Source organism: Rattus norvegicus, chromosome 1 (assembly GCF_021556685.1).
Source record: "Rattus norvegicus strain SHRSP/BbbUtx chromosome 1, alternate assembly SHRSP_T2T, whole genome shotgun sequence".
Classification (NCBI taxonomy): Eukaryota; Metazoa; Chordata; class Mammalia; order Rodentia; family Muridae; genus Rattus; species Rattus norvegicus.
In genome coordinates, this window is record NC_141534.1 from 134212347 (window position 1) to 134234942 (window position 22596).

At 44.2% G+C, this 22596-nt stretch overlaps 1 protein-coding gene across 3 annotated transcripts in view; it reads left to right on the plus strand.

Annotated features, from left to right (window-relative positions):
• Igf1r (insulin-like growth factor 1 receptor) overlaps nucleotides 1-22596 on the plus strand; it is a 294388-nt gene that overhangs the window by 85479 nt on the left and 186313 nt on the right.

Sequence of the window (22596 nt, forward strand, 5' to 3'; positions counted from 1 at the left end):
CCAGTGTGTTAGCGAGGTGACTTTGAACCAAGGGATCCTAGAGACCAGCATAGGCTTTATTTTGCAACCACAGGCATATGTCATTGGAGAGCCTTCTGCTGGAAGCAAGTAAATGACTCAGGGACAGAAAACCCATTTCTTGGAAGTTCTTGAGGAAGGCTGGCTTTTATCTGATTGCCAGAAATCCTTCTATAGTCCAACTTGGGCTCATTTCTAGGAGTATGGGCTGCCTGCAACCCAACATTGAGTTTGGAACTTAATTATGTTGGAGAACCCAGTTTGCTGGAAGTATTGTATTCCAGGAGAGACAGTCATTATAAGACATCTTTATCAAACTAGTCACGCATCAATAGGACATTGCTGGAGGTGTGGTGGTGTAAGACCCAGCAGGAAAGGAAATGTATATAGAGGACCTGACATGGGAGGGAACGATTGAGGGGCCACATAGAATCCCAGAAGCCAAGGTGAGGGGTTTGTGTTAATAGTAGGAACAACTAGAAATTGGGAGGTTGATGTAAAATATTAAGGTGATGTAGTACAGGGGGTGGGGGACACGGTATTTTCATGAAGAAAAATCACTCTAGCCATCATGAACAATAGTGGGGCGTCTAATTAGACAAGGTGGAGGGTGACGTTAATGTGGATCCATGGGGGGGAGTCAGATGACTGACTGTAGGGACCTTTCAGAGGTGATCACGGTGGGTAATGTCCAGGTTCCAACTACGTGTGTCCATCTCTAGACAGAGGCCAGAGAGTGAGTGAGGAGGGCCAGCAGAATTTTTTTTTAAAGCACCTCTGAGTCAAGAAAACACTGGTGCTCAGAGGACAGTGGTCCATGTGGTGGCGTGTGAAAGCACAAACCAGTGAAGAGACAGCACCTTGGATGGACCCGGAAGGAGGCTCATCTTTCAATGGCTGGGGAGAGGAAAATGAATTGTGAAGGAGCCATAGAGTGAAATGAAGACCATAGAGTGTTGGGTCAAGGGTAGAGAGGAGGCAGTCAGTGCCACCAGCTAAATGGAAAGAGAAATGAAGACCTACACAGGATGCCTTGGAGGGCCAGACCTGAGATCCCATGGGCAGAGTGTTGGGGACAGATATGGCCCTGGGGCGGAAGAGGATGGGAAGGTGAGGAGCTGTAGGAAGAAAGGAAATCCCAGAAGCCCAGAGTGCAGCTCCTTTTTTAGAGAATGGAGCATGGCAAAACATCCAGGGAGGATTCGAACCCTAGGATGCACCAAAGCACAGAGACAACCATTAGCTTTCAGTAAGAGAAAGGACAGACCGTCCTTTAAAGGCCATAGCAATGTAACTCTGCTTTTTTTTTTTTTTTTTTAATAGAGAGGGGGCATTTTCTATGAATGCCCTGTGTATTTTTCTGATTTCTCTGAGTAAAAGCCACCAATCTCTTCATTTTGTAAGAGTGGGACATAGAACTTTAGAGAAGCTAGGAAATCTGCCAGGGCTTGAACCAGGCGTTCAGATATGGAACCCCAGACGCTTCCAGCCTGCACCATCTCTACTCATGACTGGGATTGAAGTATTGGCCTGTACTACGACCAGGAGGGCCGAGAGCAACAGTGTAATGGTTTTAGCACAATACTATCTTAATACGAACTTGATGCTTTAGAGAGGAGTTACATTTTATGGTGATAGCTTTTTTCCCCGAGTAATATTAACTAGATAGGAGGATGAAGTTAAATGTGCTTCAAGTAAAGCAGCAGTGTCTGTACTGGTTTGCTTGGTTAAGCTCCCCACATGAATTTCCACAGGAATCACATGAGTCTGTTTCTGTGTGATCACACTACATCACGTCACTAGCTACTCCTTATTGGAGCGGAGGACTTGTCAGCACGACCCATGGGATCTGATCCCATTAGTTACCCATTTGGTTCCCCGTGATCAGTGAACGCTGAATGAGGGGGCAGGGAAGTGCTGAGTCAGGGGCTCCCACATGTCTGAGCCATTTTCCCTGGATTCCTTCTACCAGCTTTCTTTCCACTCACTTCATCCTAGAAAGGACTTTGGAACTAGCTAAGGCAAGGTCCTGGAAGTGGGGAGCAGCCTAGTTCTCTGGTATTATGGTGTCCTGAGAATTAACGACCTGCCCAGCACTCTTTGAAGAATTGCAGGTGCTGTATAAAGATGGCAGACTGAAACCATTGGCGGGGTTAACTCAAGATTCATCTGTGAGAAATGTTTTCATGTTTTGATTATTAGAACAGGCTATGTTCAGTGCATCGCTCTGGGCAGTATAAAATGGTTCAGCCTTCACAGAAGGCAAATTGGCACAATCATGGTCATTTATACTTGTATGTAACCTCTTACACACAGTGGTCCCACTGCAGGAGATATCTTAGGAACACACCTGCTTGGGTATGGGCTGCAGTATTTGTGAGCTTAGAAGCAGCTCATTCATCCATCAGACTGGTTAATGTCTACTGCACCTCAACAGAGCCTAAGGACACCCTAGTCCTGGTGTTAACACATACCTGGGATACTAAGCGGAAAAGCCAAGGTGTGCTTTGTGAACTTGAAGAAGAGGTGAGGCTGTTTCCATTTTGGTTGTATTTGTGTAGATTCCAAGATGATACACACTGTGTAGCACATGGGGTAGGTGGGGGACAAACTAGACGGGAGCCAAGACAAGGCTTCCTGTTCATCTTTGTATTGTTCTTCAGATGGCCACGTAGTAGACGTAGCTGCTGGGCTATGTCCCAGTTAGGTACGGGGACTTTGGAATGTGCCATAGGTTGGTACAAGACAGTTTTCTAGCAGGCTGGGTGCAAAAAATGGAGGATGTGAGAACAGACAGCTCTTGAGTAGATTTCTTTTTATGGAGGGTGTTTTTTCTCTCATCCACATACTAACCAGGCCTGGCCCTACTTAGCTCCCTAGGTGGGACGAGACTGGGCATGTTTAGGGTGGTATGACTGTGGTAAACTGCAGGGTGGTTCCCCAAAAAAGCACCTGTCAGCCCCTGCTAGAGCTCATGCTCTACGGTCGGGCATGCTTGCGTGTAGAGGGCAAGAAGCATTTCCAGACAGGGTGTCTTTCCCATTTCCTTGTCAATCATGGGCTTAAGAGTTAAATATGCCCTTAGGAGTTGGAGAGCAGAGAGAGGGGCCTCAGCGGGTGTGTCTTGCTAGTTATTTCTTTGAACCTGTTTCGGCACTGGGATGTTGTTGGGTTTTACTTTTAGATTTCTGGGTTTTGGTCTTCACTAATTAGGGTTTGGTGAAGGAACTCTTCGAATGTTGGTTTGGAGCATGGTTATTCTCTCGTCCTATCTTCTGTGTCACATCTGTTCTCTCTTGAATAGCAGACTTGTAATTCGCTAGGTTTGTGGATCATTGACATTAATTCAAGGTATCGTTCATTAAGCCCTTTAATGCCAGATGTTCAGGAGATGGTGTAAGTTCAGCGTAACAGAAATTGAGGGTGGTGGCCTCAACGGTTTCCTCCTCACAGTATACACCTATCGGTTTCTGTTTATTTACATCTTGTCGATAGTTTAGACATTGACTGTCCCCTAAAGGTCTGTGCAAGAAAGGCTTGGTTCCTTTTGATGCTTTTGAGAGTTGATGGATCCTTTAGGAGGTGTGGTCTAGTGGGAGGTGTTTAGGTCATTGGGCCTGTGCCCTCCAAGGAGATTGATTATGGGACCCTTAGCCTCCTTCCTTCTTTGCTTCTTGATTTGGAGTGAGCAGTTTTTCCTCTTTGCCTGAATTTATAGCAATCCTCTTTCCTCGGCTTCCTAAGGGCTGAGATCACAGGTGTGTGATCTCGTGATTGAAGCCACTTCGGCTGTCCTTAATCTCTAGCTTTTTGGTGTTTTGCTATCAAGGAATGACCACTCTCTAGCGAAGCCGCCTTGTGGGTTATGCTTCCACACGTACTGTTTTCAGTGTCTTCAGCCTCTAAGTGTGATCGTCAGCAAGAACACGTGTGGCGAGAACATGGAAGCCCACTGCCCTTTTACTCACTGTGAAATGTGAGGATTACACTGCCTGCAACACCTCCGGTTTGTAACTCTCAACCACAGGTTTGCCTGTTAATCTCATCATCTGTCCCGCCTGGAGCTCCTGATCATCCTGCCTCCACCTTTCAAGTGGACCACGCGCCCAGTTTAAGGTTGTGTCTTAAACATTTGTCTCGCCGTTGGTTCTTGGTGACACGGACTGCTTTGGGTCACTCTGACATTTAATCAGATGGAATAGCTGGCTCTCGGGAGTGCTTAGCAGGTATTCCTGGTCACCCAAGCCTGAGATTTCAGCAGGATCCATTGATTAATTTCTTAAGGCCTCTTCTCTATTTTATTTTGCTCCCTCCCCCTTTTTTCTTCTAAGAGTTCATGCAGCCAGTGTGGCCTTGCTCATTATTTGCTAATGAACAGTTACAAATTGTTTATATGTTTTTTGTAATTAGCATGTGATCTCAATCACCTGCCAGATGAGCTGACCCTGTAATGACATGAAGTCAGCAACAATCACGCCTAACAGGAAAATTAATTATGTAATCCTATCATCCCATATTTTGTCTAAGAGATTAGATTTGGCCGCTAGCAGGCTGCCTGGGTGGGCACAGCACGGTGCAATACCTCTTCCTTGTGGCTGGAGCAGCTAACAAGGGCGCTCACTGTGTCATCTGGGGACATCTTTGATCACTTTGGATGTATTTTTTTTTTTTAAGCTTTGGATTCTAAATGGCTATTTTATATCCTAACTTCTTAGTGAGTAAACATGCCCATTCACTTTCCAGTATAAAAGGAGCCATCTTTCGTCCTCTCCTTTCCTTCCATATGGGGGACAGGAAGCTCAGAATAGATCACTGATACACGGCAATAACCCCCGTGACACAGGTATGTGCGTTCTTATATCTTAGATCTGTGGAACTCATCCATTCCTCTCTGGCGCACAACAGTTAACAGCAGCAACAAAGTCCAACATATAGGCAAGGACACCCCTGGCAGGCAGCAGACACAAACACCCGGCCATGTGTCCTGGAGTCTCTTGGGCTGAGCAGGCTGCTCTGCTGCCCTGCTTGTCTCCTGGTACCTAAGGTGTTGGGAGGCACAGACAAGGCAGCTGGGCTCCTTAGACAGGTATAGCAGGCCTAGGAGATGCCCTGGAATGATCTAGCTAACTTTTCATCCCCTAGGTACAAAGCTGATTCCATTTGAGATTGGACCCAAGGCCAGAAGAGCTGGGGCCACAGACCCAAGTATTCTGCTCCCTATTTAGTATTCTGGCTGTTGGCCTTTGATTTTGTTTTGTTCTGTTTAAGAAGTAAAACTTGATAAGCATAAAGGAACAATGTCCTATCACTCTAACCGACAAGTCTGAGGGAAGAAGCCACAGCCAAGTCTCATAATTCCATCACCAAGAGCACTGGGGGACACAGGACTGTAGATTGTAAAAGCACATTAAAACATATTTTTGAAAAGCCCACAAAAGTTGAGCTTCTGATATTTCGACATTTATTTCCTGGCATCTCAAGGCCTTTCTGTGCCGTGAATTCCATGCTGACCTTGTTTTTAGTTATTCGTAAAGTTTTGCGGGATGAAGATTCCGGCAGTCTACTCCCTCCATGTACTTGGTCATTGACGTCATTGATTGTTAGATGGTGGCAACATTGTTGCACCTTAATCTTTATTTTAAATTATCTCCTGGAATTTTACTTGTTTTCCATTTTAATTCTTATTTTTGTCTTCTGAGATCAGGTTTGAGGGTTAAAAATAAATAAATAAAAAGAAAGAAATTAAGGTTCTTTCCCTGTATGCCCAGGGTCGGAGTTTATTTTCTGACTTGTGCTTCTGAATGCTACGTGAGAGTTGTCGTGCTGGCCCTGTGAGGAATTCCCCATGCATAAGATGAAATAAGGGGATCATTGAGACACAAGCTTCAGTCTCCGCCTGCCTCTTCCCCCCTCTGCCCTCCCTCCAAGCCCAGCCTAACACTGTATACTCTCTTGACTGTCTGTCTTCTATAGTTACAGTGTCCGCCAGTTGGCATCCTTGCCCATTTACCTGGGACTTGCACAGGGCTCTGTGCTTTTAGCCCTCTTCCCTGGGGAATTGTGTACACTGTTTGTTCTTTGGGTACTGGACTGTGGAGTTAGTTCTAGGTCCATTCAGATGACTGTTCAGATGCCTCTCAGTAATGACTTTCTCGGGCATACCCTCCCCGACGTCAGTCAGTGATTTCACTCATTTGTAGACTGTTGGCATTTACGGCCAGTTCCTGAACCCAAACCATGTCAGTTTCGTATAAAAACTGGACACAAAACTAGGAAGGCTCAGGGCATGAGGCCGTTGTTGTTAACGAGGGCTGCTGGCTGTGGAATTGTTTACATTGAATTCTTTTTCATAGTGTTAGTGAGAACTTAAGTGCTACCTCCTAATATCTCAGTTGAGTGGTATTGTACCGGCTAGTGATAGAGATAAAATACGTTGTTTCGAATTGTTAGAAGTTATCCATTATTCAACGATAGCAGCTAATATTTCAGAAGAAAAAGCTAATGAAGTAAGTAGGAATTCAGGTATGATTGTGAGTAGGTCTAGGGCCAGAGAACCAGGGAGATTTTTGATATATTTGCCCATAAAGGAAATGTGGCTTCACCCCCAAGAGTGTAGTTATAAAGTTAATTGAATTTTGCACACACACAAAGCTTTTGGCTTATTTCATTTAGTTATAAACTTATCTGTGGAGAGATTGGGAAGAATTCCATGGTAGCCAAACCATAGTGAATTAATGTTCCTCACAGATGGTTTTATTTCCTTGTATGATATTATTTGGATCACAAAGCGTCTATCTTGGAAAACGTGAGCTAGGAGGCCTTTCTGCTGTAGAGAAGTGATAACTTCAGGACAGCCGGATGCTTCCTTTTCCTCTTGCTCTGGAGTTTGTCTTTCTTTTTTTTTTGGGTTCTTTTTTTCGGAGTTGGGGACCGAACCCAGGGCCTTGCGCTTCCTAGGCAAGCGCTCTAACCACTGAGCTAAGTCCCCAACCCCGAGTTTGTCTTTCTTAAAAGGATTTGGTGGCTGAACATTGCCGGACCTTTTCACTTTGGGGACGATATGTGCTTGAGACTGCCATGTTTTTGTCCTTTTTAAAGACTCCCTCATTTCTCAAGGAAGCCTTGCTTCCCTGTGACGGGAATGTAAAGCCATTTACAGTCTATAACTTAACTCCCTACCCATCTCCGTTGATGCTTTTCCTCTTCATATTTTGTCCTTAATTAATAATGTCTCAGCACATTACATTGGATCAGTATCAGGACACAGAGGTGACTATGGAGGACCTTTTTTTTTTTCCTTTAAAGAAAAAAGGAAGTAGCATGAGTTCCCTTGTGGTTTCTGTTTCCACTCCATTCCTGTCCCGGAGTGGCCTGAAGTTTTGGCCGTAAAGGGCTCCTTTAGTGCCTCCGGTGCCCTTTCACATTCTCCAAGTCTCAAGTCATCTCCAGGAAGTCCCTGGTCCCTGCCAGCAGTCTGCCTGTAAGTATTGAGAGAAGTCGCTGTTACTAAAGTACCAATTAGAAGCTGAGGGTTGCTAGGATGGCTCTGATAACCTTCGGGGAGACCCTGGATCACTGGCACCCTCAGCTCACCTTCAGCTGCCTCAGGCCGGGAGCTGCAGTAATACTGAAAGGAACACCCAAACACTCCCCTGTATTTGGAAGCAGCACATGCCATGGTCTGCTGACAGGCAAGGCCTTTGGAAACCCACAGTTCCCCGCTTCCCCAGGGGAATTCCTCCTTTCTGCTATCCTTTTATAGAGGAATGAGAAATAATAAAATATACCAGTAATGACTGGGTTTAAGACTAGGTGTAAATATTTCATCCTTACTCAACAGGCCAGTGTGCACTGGGTGTCATCGTACCCTCCTATAGGCTAAGTGTAGTCAGGATCAAAATCCAAGTTGACCCGAAGCTAGCCATCACAGGGTGTTTCCTGCCTCCCTTCTGGTACATAATCCAGAGGGCATTTGTTTTCAAAGTTTTGTATGCCTATAAGGTACTCTGTATATGTGCATGCATCTATATATCCATCCACCAGTCAGTCATTAACTATTTATGCAGATGCAGGTGTAATCTGGTCCTTTTAAAATTTTTGTTTACAAGAGCCCAGCAACTGGAGAACATGCACGAGGATGGCTGAAGGCTGGAGCCCATCCAAGGAAGGATCCATGACAAGACCTGTCCCAAAGAAACAACAAAGTAAAACAAATACACACACACACACACACACACACACACACACACAGAGACAGAGAGACTTACACACACATACAGACACACACACACACACACACACACACACACACTATAAAAAGCAGTTTACTACTTAAGGTGATCTGGGAGTGTGACTAAGTGGTAGAGGTCTTGATTATCATACATGAAGCCCAGGGTTTGATCCCAGCACCGTGTCTGCTGGGGAGTGAGTAATACATAGATGAGAAACATACTGTCCTTAGTCTGATTTTCCTCTCAACATGGAAAAATAAATATGTATGTCCAATATGGGTTTGTTTGTTTGTTTTTTTTTTAAGGGAGATCATGATATTATATAAAGAAGACTTCTTAACAATGTTTTGTATAATTTTAATTAATTGTTCTTGATGTATAGATCACTTGCCAGTTGCAAATATTTAAATAAGATTTTAAATTATAGAAGGTCATTCTTAATTAGCTATCTTATATCAATGGGCAAACATCATTAATCTGTTTCCCTTTGCTCCTAAACAAGATGGTATTAACTTCTTTTGTAAATGACTACATGCTCAACCTTGTTTGTTTACTGGTGCTTTTGTGTTTGTGGATAAGGGTACCCACTGTACTGCTCCTGGTTCACATAAAAACCCTCTGTGTTTAAGCAGTGAACATTCTGAGTTTTAGTAAATGACAGTTTATTCCACTTAAGGCTGGGGTATTCATTCCTGTTCTAATTTTAATTGAAAGAAGCTGATGCATTTTATTAAATGCCTTTTGACGCAATATAATTGTGAGCTTTTGCCTTTATTTTGTTGCATAATAAATTATATTGATAAGATTTCCCAATACTGAGTCATCTTTGCATTCCCGAATAAACTCTAATTGTTGCTAATATTTAATGTTTTATATTAGCAGTTTTGAGATGAGTCTGTAATTTTTACTATTTTGCTGTTAGGGTTATATTTTTTTCATAGCGTTTAAGAATAATTTCATTGTTGCCCTAGAATCTAGAATTATTTATATTGTAGAAAACACCTAACTTTTAAATATTAACCATAGCAAACTACAAGATTCTGGAGGAGTAAATGCCATTTTTAATCGCTGAGCCCTCTTTCAACCCTCTTAAACCTTTTCAGAGTTTTCTGTGTAGCCCTGCATGTCCTGGAACTTGTTCTGTAGACCAGGCTGGTCTCGAACCAGAGATCTGCCTGCCTCTGCCTCTCCTGAGTCCTGGGATTAAAAGCCCTGGCTGCCCCCAGCCAGACCCTCCAAAACGGTTTTAGAGAAAAGCTTGTGTGGGGCACAGAGGAGAAAATAGGCTACAGGCTGCAGCTTGAAGACAGGGCATTGGAGGTGAACCTGGCTGCAGAGTGAGATACCATTTCAAACATCCTAAAGGGAGGCAAGTGCTTCTGAATGTATCGGGGTTATTAGCTAGAGTCTCTGTTTTTTTCTACTTCTTGGGTAATTGTTTTATCTCAAGTTTGAGGCCATCGCCTGGAGTTAGTGCATGCACACTACTGTCATAATACCCATGCTCTACATGGTGGTGTCCCTTCCTCATTACCAAGTCCTCAGTAACGTTTGTGCTTTTGCTCTTTTTGCATCAAGCCTTGTAGAGGCTTGCGTGACTTGCTATCGTTAAAGGACTAGTCACACCAACCTTTTAGTTACCTTGTTTTGTTTTTTTAGTGGGTAACCTGTTAAAAATCACTTTTTTTTATTACTTTTGACTGAAGTTTATTAAATTGACCTTGCTTCTAAAACAGTGACATCCAAGCCGAGAGTTTTCCGAGGGGAGCTCTGTTCTGCGCCTTGGTTTCAGAGTCCCCCATGTCGGTTGTTTTCTAGGTGTCTTGTAATTAAGGCACCTGCTTGGCCTTTGATCCTGAGGTTGTTTAGCCGTTTGTGGCCAAGTTTCTCTTTAACTTACCTTTCGATATTCTGTCATGACCTCCGCATGCGTCTCTGAAACCTCTCTGAGGGAACTCACTGAGGGTTGACATGAGTCCAAGAACATGGTTAATTTTTAAATCAGGTTGGTTGTTTTTTTTTTTTCCTGTTGGTGTTTTTGTGTTTTTGTTTTCAAATAGAGGTTTCCTGTTTGTATTTAGGAAGTCAGACTTAACTGGTGCATTGTTTTCGGGTCCTTGTTTGTTGTTAACTGTCAAATGGAGGAGAATGTTAAAGGAGCGCTAATTGTGTGATTTTTTTTTTAACCTTAAAAGTGCTTTTAAAAATACTTTACATTCACTTATTTTATGTATATGAGTTTTGCCTGTATGTATATATGTGCTCTGTGTGCATGTCTGGCACCTGTGGAAGTATGGAAGTCGGAAGAAGATATGGGTCCCCTGGGACTGTATCCAGGCGGTAAGCCACCATGGGTGCTGGGAACTAAATCCTGGTCCCCTGCAGAGCAGCTCTGAACTGCAGAGCCAACGCTCCAGCCCCACCTGTGAGCTCTCCTTGGACTCACCTGCTCGCTGTACCCCAGGCTTGTGTCTTGTACAGCACCCTATTGTCCGGTTTGGCCCTGGGCTTTTACTCATCTTTCACCACACTCATTCGCTCTTCTCTGTGACTTCGACCCTTCATCTGGCACCTTTCCTGTCAGTCTGTTTTGTGTAAACCTCAAGTCTGTGTTAAGGAGGGCTGCTGGGTCATCTCTTTCCCCCCAGGATGACAGTTTTGTCTTTGAACAGAAGATTCTGCCTTTGTGTGTTGACTGTGATAGTGAATATATTTTTACACACCTGCCTTCCAGGTTGTCATATACTTCACTTTCCCCTCTGTTCCCGTGTCAACCTCACAGTTTGGTGAGACCCATTATTTCCCACCCTGTTAGTGCGTCATCACTGTGAAAGGTTGTGTCCCCCCCTCCCCCAAAACAGATGCCAGTGTCAAATCCCCGACTCTCTCTCCCCGATGTGCCTTCCTCTGCCAGTCTCTGTAGTCCCCACCACGTGTACCCCAGGTTCTGTCTCTAGAGTGATCTTTTTCACTCCTAAATTCATGTTCTGGTCCTCCCAGTGGTTTTCCTTAATCCTCTAGAATATAAATTCAGTGCTCAAGAACAGTGGATTTTTCCCCCGTTCTATTTAAAAGATTAAACTTAAATTCAAGACAGTGTGTATGTGTGTTCTCACTGCTTTTCTATTTAGGCTCTCCGTGCAGTCGATTCTTCTTCGATGAGTACCACCCACTGCAGTACAGCTTGGTCGCCCTGCCCCAGGCCCGTGTGCTGTCCCCAGTGAGTCATGGTTTTTGTTGGCTTGCTGATGGCTCTTCTCAGAAGTCATTCCCATCTCAAGAAGGGACTGCTAGGTATCAGAGGCCTGCAGTTTTACCATCCGCAGAGCTTACTCAGGAAGCTGATACTCAGCTTCGGATGGGGAGCAGTTTTACCATCCGCGGAAGCCCCTCCCCGAGTCACAGGGTCATAAGGCCAGGGTCTGAAGTTGGCTTCCACTGAGATAGACTTTCATGTCTGCTAACCACAGAGATGTTGTGGCCCTGACAGGGGCTCAAAAAGTCCTAAGCCCACAGGGAAGTTCTTTAGACCGGTTTCCCTGTGATTCCTCCAGAAGCACAGTCAAGTATAATTCTTTAGGCCATCATCTTCCTCATACGATTACATGAGAGTAGATTTCGTTTACTGTATTGTGGGATGGAGGCAGGAGGAGGTACAGATGGCTACTTGCCACTGGATGCGGCATCCAGAGTAACGGCACAGTGGAGCACAGTTTAAGCCTTGGGGAATTGGAGTGCTTATATAAAGGAAGCACGACAGCGAGTGTTTCTCCTCCAGAAAAGGCTACAGCTCACCAACCAGCACTTTCCTCCTTGTTTCAACGTCACTCCATGTAGATACTAATATGTTCTCTCAATGGAGTGTGTGTGTGTGTGTGTGTGTGTGTGTGTGTGTGTGTAAAACATCATGCAGGCTGCCTGACCAGCTTGGCCCGAATTGGAACATTGTCATTGGCATCTTGATGCAGGTGTTTGTGACTTAGAGTCATGCTCTATTTATACAAAGCAGCCCTCAGGCACCCTAGAAAGGACTGCAGCACTAGCTTAACCCCACCGGATGTTCATCACCACGTTAATGACAGTCTTGTTTCTCTGTATAAATTTGAATTATTCTGTGTATTTTCCAATTTCTTGGTAGCTGTGAGCGTGCATGCCAAAGCATCCCTGTGATTTAGGCCCCTGCACTACAGCAGAAGTCTCTCCTTCTCTGTCCGTCTGCTGCCCATGTCTTCTATTGTAGCAGGGCGCTATAGAAATGGCTTATGTCCTTGCAGAATCGCCAGCACAGGTAAGGACCTGGCAATCGTTGCTATGCGTGTATGTCACCAGATTTATTAACCACTTCCACGATGACTACAATACTTTAATTGGTTCGTCTTTGCTGACTTCGTGTGCATGTGTTATGTGTGGGCACACACATCAGGGCACACTTGTGGAGATTAGAGGACAATCTGTTCACTCTTTCCACAATCAAGCTTAGATTCTCAGAGCTGAACTTAGGTTATCAAGTATGGCAGCACTATCCCATTAGCCTGAGGCTTTAATTTCCTTTTCCTTTTTCTTTTTAAACTTTTCTGAGTATCTGAAACAGCGTGTTAGGTCTTAGTGAATATTTTCAAGCCACTTCTAATTCCTTGATATCTACTTTGTTGGTACTGTTGTGTCAAATCTAAAGAGCTGCCTGCTTTGGCTATCTGAGGTTCAGCCACAGTTGCTCTGGCAGGGTGCCTTAACCTTGCGAGCTTCTAGTTCTTCCGACAGTCTAACGGCCCGTCCCACAGTGTGTGGAGACTTATTTGGTGCCCAGGATGACCAGTGTTTGCAGGCAGGACCTCTGCCTTTCCTGCCATGTTTTTTGCTCAGTGATTGCATGGGAGCACAGCCGCTTTTTCTTTTTTAATGAAGCATTAAGGTCCGTTTACACAGCGATAAATAAAGTGATTACTGTAGCTGTGGCATTCTGCCTAAGTCATCTTGAAAACTGAATGCGAAATCTTTTTAATAGCTCCATAATGGTCTCTTGAAGTGTTACAGATTTTTATAACGATAGCTGTAATACAAGTGCCATTATTTACTGCGAGACTTGAACATTTTGACCGTTTACACGGTACTTGTCTGTCTCCAGCGGAGCTGAGTGTGTGATGCCGCGGCACTGCTGACGTGTGCTGCCTGCCAAGGGCAGTCTTGGCCAGGTGTGGAAGGCCACATAGCATCACTTGCGATACCAGAGTACGTCAGGTCCAGTTCCCTGTTTCCATGTGGGGGGGGGGGGTTTGTTTGTTTGTTTGTTTGTTCTTTGTTTGTTTTGTTTTGTTTTTATTTTTATTTTTTGGCAAAATGGGGATTCTGTTTTGGGAACTCTGAGTCCCTGCCCAGTTTGATATTGTTATGTAAGAAGGCACATTTCTTGTGTTTTCTGATTACCCATTCTTTGAAACAGTCCAAACACAGAATACTACAGTAATAAAAAGGGAACAGAAGCCACCACTCAACCCTTCTTGGGAGGTGGTGTTTTCTTTTTTTGATGACATTCATGAAAGCCTCTTACAGTGGTGTACGTTCTCAATGGTCTCCTCTCGTCAGAGGTCAGATACAGGAGAGATGAGTGTAAGACATCACTGTTCGGATTCTTACTTTCTTGGTCCCAACCCAGCCTAGAGAGTCTGGCTTCCATGCTAATGGAAGGGGGATGGCCCTTTTTACGTATTCTGCAGAGCTGTGTCTCAGGTGAGCCGGCTCTGGCTTTCCATGGTTAGGTGTGTTTCTAGAGCACACACGTTGTTTCCTAGGTGCTCAGGAGATGGCCCGTTATGTGTGCATGGTACAGCTTGTTGATTCTCCTGGAGAAAGCAAATGTTGTTGATGAGAACACTTGGTGCATTGCATCTGATTTGTTCTCCTGGTGTCTGCATTAGCAATAAATAGACACTCCATTTGCATATTTAACACCCGTCTTCCTTCAGCCTACACCTCTTCACTCCGGGATTAGCTGTTCATTACTTGAAGCTTTTGTGTCTTTGCTGGGATATAACTTTCCTCCTTATTAATCAGCAAAAGTCACCTAAAACGGTGTCATTTAAAATGGAATAGAGAAGTATTCACAGTTGAGCTTTGGTGGGTGTTTCTATTGTTATTATTCTTTTTTTTCTTTTATATCACCTTTATTCCAGTATATGTGGTTATGTATACATATGTGTGTGTGTGTATATATATATATATATATATATATATGTATATGTATATATGCTCCTAGAACTTTTGAAAGTAAAAATCAACATTCACATGCTAAAACTTGCATCCATCCCACACACGGAATGTTGGTGTACGTACGGGAATGCTGGGACCTTCTACTGAACCAGGGTAATCTGGCCCTCATGACAAGTAGAGTTTTTCAACACAGGAATAAAGGCATGGTATGAATGTCGTGAAGTGTTTTGTAGAGATAACAGAATGATAGAAAACACTCAACCAATTTTTTGCAACTTTTTACAGGGCATATTTTTAGGTGACAGGACTTTGAAGGTAAATTATCTTTTTTTTTTTTTCTTTTTTTTCGGAGCTGGGGACCGAACCCAGGGCCTTGCGCTCGCTAGACAAGCGCTCTTCCGCTGAGCTAAATCCCCAACCGTAAATTATCTTTTTAAACATTTCTTTTAAAGTCTCCTTATGATGTAGGTGGCAGAAGATTTGCTTAAAAAAATAAAGTAAAATTCATAGAATGTAAAGCTAGCCATTTAAGAAGGGTCCCAGGATGTCCAGTGTATTCATACTGTTGGGTGACCACCATTTCTAATCCTAACACAGCTTTATCAACCTAGAAGGAAACCCACATCATAGTGCCTATTTCCCGGTTCTCTGAAGCAGTCGGCAGGCCCAGGTCTGCATTATGTAGATTCCCCTCTTCTGTATGCTCTCTCTAAATGCAATCATATGCAGTATACTGTCCTGTCACCTACTGCTTTTATGCCGTACTCACACTGTAGCAGGTATGGGGGCTTAATTGCTTTTCATGGCTGAATAGTATTCCGCTGTGTAGGCGTACAATGATTTGTTGTTGTGGTCGTTTATCCAGATCTTTTTATTGCATGAATCCAGGACCTTGGACATCTCCATCTTTGTTCTGGGATTTCTGTGAATGCTATTTGCTTGTGATGGGCTCCTCTCTGCCCCATCGTGCACCGAAACCCACAAATCCTGCCAGTCTAGAAATTGGAAGGAGGGACTAGGGCATTAGAGGCAAAAGCACTTGAGAGAAACATCCAGTGTTAGCATGTGATCATCCCTATGGTCTGGACTCTCGCCTCACATTCAGCCAGAGTCTTTGTAACACTTCAGCCTTGTAGCAGCTTGCTCCCCACATGGGGAACACCTCCTCACTCTTTCAGCCTGTACACAGTGGAACTTGGTTGTGGACCCAGGACCACTCTCAGTGACCACCCTCAAGACCTTGGTGATTCAGTTAGGGGCCTCCTAACTCGTGGGTATCGCTGTGCTACAGAGGAGTATGTGATGGGCATGCATGCAGTACACCTGGGAGAGAGGGACTTCCAGTTCTGTTTGGTGGCTTGGGTGGGGAGAAAGGGGTTGTGGAGGTTCAGATCTGGAACAGCATGTTAGGGCAGGGAGTGAGAGGCTGGACTAAGAGGGCATCTTTAGTCTTAAAGACAAACGTGAAACATTTTCCCTCTGAACCAGAATTCCCCTAATCTGTGATTTCTTAGGCTTAAATTCAACAGCAGTGAACTGTCCTATCACCCAAGTGATGAATTTAGTCCCATCAGGCTTTCCAAATCCCTAGAAATCCCTTTCCCATCCCATGAGCTTCGCTGAGCACAGGGCTCCACTTCTAGTTATCTTTGTTCTAATTCCTACCTCTCACTCCCCTCAATTTTCTGCTTACTGGGTTTATGCTTTAACCAAATAAGGGTGAAGTGCATATTTCGAAAATTCCAATTTTATGAATGATTTAACGAGAACTTTGATGCATTGAAACAAGAGCATCATTTCATTCTTTTCGTTCTTTTTGCAATAAAATCACACACTTACATATTGTTGGTTCATATGTGCACAAGTCATCATGTAACTAAAGCCCTATGCCTTTCAGCTGTTCCAACAGCATAGAAAAACCGATTTCTCACAGGGGTGTGAACAAGTGACTCCTGCAGCCTGGGGAACCTCTAAAGACAAACTTTTCCTTGGAGGAAGGGGGGGAATTTATTGTCCATTAGCACATCAAGAGCTATATTTAGGGGACCATTAGTGCTTTTAGCTTCAGCGAATGAAATTCCCCTCTACTTCTCTCTTTCCTCCAAGCAGAGGGAAGGAGCTCTGACTTCCTGGCAGAAAGCCTCTGTGATACCTTGTGCAAGCTGCTTAATTAACACCTCTGAGCTTTGGTCACCACCAGTACAGGGGAAACAGTACCAGTTTGTTCCGAGAATCATACTGAACATTGTAGTGACTTGGAACTGACAGACCCAGAAGCAGGCCTGCTCTTGTCGATCTGGGTATGTGATTTGAATAGAAAGGGGGACCGAGTAATGTGTTGCTTGACTAGACATCTCTACGGGTCACAAGGATCCAACCTGACATCCTTGTGGCACCTCCTTCGTCCTATTTAAAATGTTCACGGTGTTAACTTGTACCTGTTGTGGTAGGAAGCGAGCATTTTGATTATTCTTGAAGGCATTAGAACATGACTGTCTTGAGGTGCCATGACTGTCCTTTACCTATAATTCAGAGCCGCCTCAGTTACTTTGTTAATTCACCTTACTCTGAAAAGCTCTCAACAGGAGGTTACTTACCAAGTCACAAATTCATAATCCTATTTCTAGAAAGACTCCAGCGGATCTAGCCGGCCACATTATCCCAGGGCCACCTGGTGTGAGAGTGGGACGGCATAGACACGCCCTGCACACCTCCTGCTTAGTAAGCTGTCCACCCTCCTAGTGACACCCGGCCAGCAACTAGAAAACCAGATAGGAGTTTCTCATGGTTCACTGGGATTCATTTATTTTCTCATCCATATTTGTTTTCTTTGCATTCTCTGGATCATTAGCTATAAATAGCTACGTTTTACATGCATTCTTAATGTAATCGCTTAATAGCTGCTCTCTGGGAGGAATGGTTCTGGCATGATTGTTTTTCTTGGGTTAGATGAGATACCAGTGGGTTTGGGGCATAGATTTTTCCTTCTTGTGTTCTCTCGTGTTCTCTCGTGTTCTCTCTCTCTCTCTCTCTCTCTCTCTCTCTCTCTCTCTCTCTCTCCTCTCTGTGTGTGTGTCTTTCTCTGTCCCTCTTCCCCCTCTCCCCCGACTCCCTTCTCTTTCTCCTTCTCCCCCTCCCCCCTCCCGTTCTTGACCAGGCTGGCTCTGATTTCCATGTCACAACTCTGATTGGGGTTACACCCTGGAGAGCAAGCATGCGTCCATTCAGGAAGTATTTAACTGGTTGGGCTTTGTTTGAATTTTTATTCTCATCGTCCTCAGATTTTGAGAAACTGAAACCAAAAAGTTTATTTTTCTTCCTCAAAAGGCTCTTAAAATGAAAAATATGATTGGCTTTAGCAGTTGTGAATAACTCAGAAAATAGTTTTATTGTGGACAGTCAACAGCTGCAAGCAGGGCAGTCCACCCACATCCTCTCCTTGTCATGTTAGAACAGAACAGTAGGATTTAGTGTATCGATATCTTTGACTTTTAGTTAAAGTAGGTGGCTGCCAAGGTAGAGACCACGAACACTTTTCCCTTGAGTCCATTGGGTTTGCTGTGGGACTGGCTGTAGCATCCCTGCAGGTCAGGGTGCCCACTGTTGGTGCTGTTCAGCTAGGGAAGAGGTGGGGAATGTTATGTCTCACCTACTAGGTCAGATCCTCAGCATGGCTTGAATATTTGTGTGTGGGGTGATGTGTGCTGGAGAATGCTGCCAAGGGACAGAAATTCCCAGAGTTCTTCGGTCTGTGGACAGCAGCTCACACGGCTAGATGGGTGCCTTGTGCCTTTTAAGCATCTGTTAGAGGATACAGGGCTCTTGGGGCCAGTTGAGGCATTAAAGCTCCTGTCTCTGCAGTCCTCCTCCCAGTCATCCTTTAGTCCATTAGACGAGCTTCTGCGACCAGGAATTTCTGTTGTTTTTTTGTTGCACCAACTTGTTTCCTTTTGATGGCACGAGGTTGGTGTCCCTATCCCCACTCGCCCCCACCCCTGTTGCCCAGGTTGGTTTTAAACTCCTGGACTCCAAAGACCTGCCTCATCCTCTCCAGTAGCTGGGACTGTGAACACGGGCCATTACAACCCTCTTTGATGGGAGAAAATATGTGTGTGTGTGTGTGTGTGTGTGTGTGTGTGTGTGTGTGTATTTTCACTCACATATATATGTATATATGTATGTGTATATATGTAATACATATATATATATATTATTTTTATTGATTCCAAATCCCTTTTCCGAGGAAACCATCTGATGCCCTTTCTACAGTGCAGCATTATGCAAGAGGAATCAAATTTTAAAACAAAAGTGCCCAGCCCAGCCCTTCACAGTTCTCAGCATTAAAACATGTAAACAAGGTGAAATGGCAGTATTCGTTACCAAAAAAACCCAAAATCCAAAGTAGTGTTTACTCCATCTCCTGTTATTTTAACACTTTTTAAAAGTTTGTCTTTTGTCGTTTGAGATTATAATTAATTTCCACATTTCCCCTTACTCCTTTCTCCAAACCCTCCCATACCTCTTTGTTGTCTTTAAAATTTGTGGGTTTTGCCAGGTGGTGGCGGTGCACACCTTTAACCCCAGCACTTGGGAAGCAGAGGCAGGTGGATCTCCAGGTTTGAGGCCAGGCTAGAACTGTGAGTTCCAGGACAGCCAGGGCTACACAGAGAAACCCGATCTTGGGCGTGGGGTGGTGGCCCTGGTGGGGTAACAAAATATTCATGGCTTTTTTTTCATTAGTTGTTTTTATATGTGCACCCAACCATGTGTGTGTATGTTTCTTTATACATATACATATATACATATTCATGGTATTCATAAATACAGATTGCTCAGCCTATATGATGTTGGTGGTGTGTATATGTTTTCAGGGCTGACCATCCAGTATTAGTCTCTTTGCTGCAGAAGTCTTTGGATTTAAAGAAAAAAAAAAAGGCAACTTTATTTTGTGTTTTTTTTTGTTTTTTTTGTTTTTGTTTTTTCCAGAGCTGGGGACCGAACCCAGGGCCTTGCGCTTGCTAGGCAAGCGCTCTACCACTGAGCTAAATCCCCAACCCTTATTTTGGTTTTTGTTTTTGTTTTTGTTTTTTTCTGGAGCTGGGGACCGAACCCAGGGAAAAAGGCAACTTTAAATGTGTAAATACTTCATTCTGTTTAGTGGAGATTATTAACATTTTTTTTTGGTAAGCAAACAGCTGTCTGTGCTGTGCATCTTGTAGCTGACGATCGATGAAAGAACACACCAAGTATTACTCAAATTACTTTGTCCCTCCACACATTACTGTATCTACCTGGATTTGCTCTAACGAGTGTAAGATCTTTCGAATGAGTGAATGTTATCTTATATTCTCGCCCTGTGCACTGCTCCCTTTGATGCTTTTTCTGTGCAGACTCTGGTAGTGTGCCCTCGCCTGCGCCCAGGGGGCCTTTTACGTCCTCCATCTAGCCACAGAGCTACAGAGGACAAGGGAAAGAAGCACACGCCATCGTTGTTCCTTTCTTTCTTTCTTTTTTTTTTTTAGGCTTAGAAATATATCCAACAGATCAGATCCTCTCAGAGTCACAGCGTGTCGCACTTCTAGTAATTAAAACTGAAGCCCAAATTGAATAAGAAATAATTTTTTATTGATTGCTGGCATTTGTGGAACAGGTTTAATTAGACCACGACGCAGAAGGAACTTTTAACTGGATCTTTGATTTAAAAGAGACGCTGCTGACTTGGTTATTTTCCGTGTCTCGTTTTGCCGGTGAATTTGACTCTTTTCCACCTTCTTCCAGATAGGCTAGCAGCAAGCCTACATCCATTAGCCAGAGTGGGTTTTTGTCTTTTGTTTTTAATTGTGCATGGCCCATGGTCAAGGGTATTCTCTCGAACGGTGACTTCACAGTGGTATCTGAGGAATTTCATCCCCGTCTGCTTGGTGGTTTATTCCCAGGAGTTTGTTCACTTCTGGTCTCTGTGGTCTCGGGGTGGCCTCAGGCCCTCACGTGATCTCAGGATAACTCAGCAATGGCTGTCAGTGCGCGCCGTTCCTGAACCTCCCATCCCATCCTTCTCAGCTCTACTGGCATACTGGTAGTTGAGAGCGCCTTCCTCTCAGCCCAAATCCAGGTCCGTTGGGCTTCCTCTTTAGGATTTGGTGGGCCAGACCGAGGCCTCACTGAGTGTCTTTGTAGGATAGAAAGTAAGAGAAAGGGATAGGTTGTGCACTGAGTTTGTTTGTTTGTTTGTTTGTTTGTTTTTAGCTTCAAGGAACTTTGATGATGACAGTTCAGAGGTCGTTTCGGAGTACCAAATTATGTCAAGTTTATCTACATGCATAAGGGTAGGGCAAGAGGGTGACCAATCGTCACATGAGGAGTCCCAGTTGTGTCATGCCAGGCCCACCTGCCAGTCTGTTTGTTTACAGTTTGAGCCTGGCTACTCGTGACTTTATTTAGAGGGTGACACTGAGCAGGCATTGCTGCTAAGCACTAGATGATCACTGTGTGCAGAGAGGCACCCATGGCACTGTGGTGTGTCTGCTCCATCCATCCATCTGTTCACTTTCCGTCCCATCCACATGCCGAGCGTGGAGATCAGAAAGATGACTGACACATGACCGCTTCTGTGAGCGTCTGTGGAGTTCTTTTCTGAAGGCTGTCCCCAGTCCCCTCTCTCCCTGTGTGTTCTGTCCCCAGCCTCGCTATTTCAATTCAGGGTTCCGAGGTTCCTCTATAGAGAAGACTCCATGTTGATGTGATGTTGGTTGATATGTGCCATGTTTTCTCAGGATGAGGAATGAACCCCAAGAACAGTGTTTGTAGGAGTGAACCAAAGGTTTATGCATATTGATGTTCAAGAACTAACGTTACCCATAAACCATTGCCCTGATCCAGGCCTGGAGAGATCACCTATGGGGGCCCTGTGTTTCTGGGAAGGCGTGGGTCCCAGGCTTGCTTGGCAGTTCGTTTATGAATAGGCAACAATTTATGTAAGAAATTTGAGCATTTTCAGTAATAAAAGAGTAGAAAGCCTTCAGGTCAAGGTCGAGCTTGGGTTCCTGGCTTCTTTGTTTTCATTATTGGTGGTTGTTAAAGAGTGCAGGGTGTTCTTTGTTTACCAGCCACACACTAATCAAGTTACTGACTTCAGGCCATCCCACGAACTCCCTCCTTCCTTCTCCTGAGATACTGGGAATAAAAAAAAAAAGGCAGGAAGGCATTTCATTTTTTTTCCAACAGAATGAGAGTAGCTCAGGTGTTCCCCACCCAGTGGTCTGAGCAGCAGTTAGGATGAGGGAGAGATGGCTTCCACGGCTGAGCTCAAAGAGAATCAATGCACCACTTCTGTGCTCACACACACTGCCCCGAGCTCCTCTCCAGAGAAACCTCCAAACTGTGAACAAACGGAATCGTTCTTGAACTAAGTGCATGGATTTCCATAAGGTCTGACTGCACGGCAGCTACACAATAATTGAAAGCTTTTAAGATGCAAAGGCTTACAGGTGTTCATCTATAAGGAATCTTCTGACCCAACAAATTTGCGAAATAAATCTTATGCAAACTTAAGAAATGCTAATTCAGATTTGTAGTTTTTTTTTTTACATTGATTGTTATTAATTTCTACAGTCTCCCTGGAAAAGAAGAATTCTCTAACTTTCAAAAAGAAAATACCTAAATGAATGTTTTGCCAGTGTGCAGGGAACCAAATTTGGGTGTTTGCTCACAACCATTCGCCATCTCTCTAGCAACGCCTCCTCCTGCACCCTTCTCCCTCCCACTTTTTTTTTTTTTTTTTTTAGAAAGGGTAATTTCTGCCTACTGTGTAACTGGCTTTATAAGACCAGGCTGGCCTCAAGCTCGGAGTTCTTCCTGCCTCTACCTCCCAGGTTCCTAAGTCCTGGGATTAAAGATGTAAATCACCATACCCAGCTATCATTCTTGGTGTGATTAATATTGAAACCAGTAAGGGTTTATGAGTAATCAGAGTGAAGGGAGACTGCTCAGAAGGCTACTTGGTGTGGTTTGGACTGGCAGGGACCCAGGACTGACAGTCTTGACTTGGTGGGGTCCGCCAAGTCTTGACAAAAATCAAACCCATTATGATGAAAGGTGCTCACACTTTCTGTGCTTTCCACGGGGAAGATATTGAAGGCTG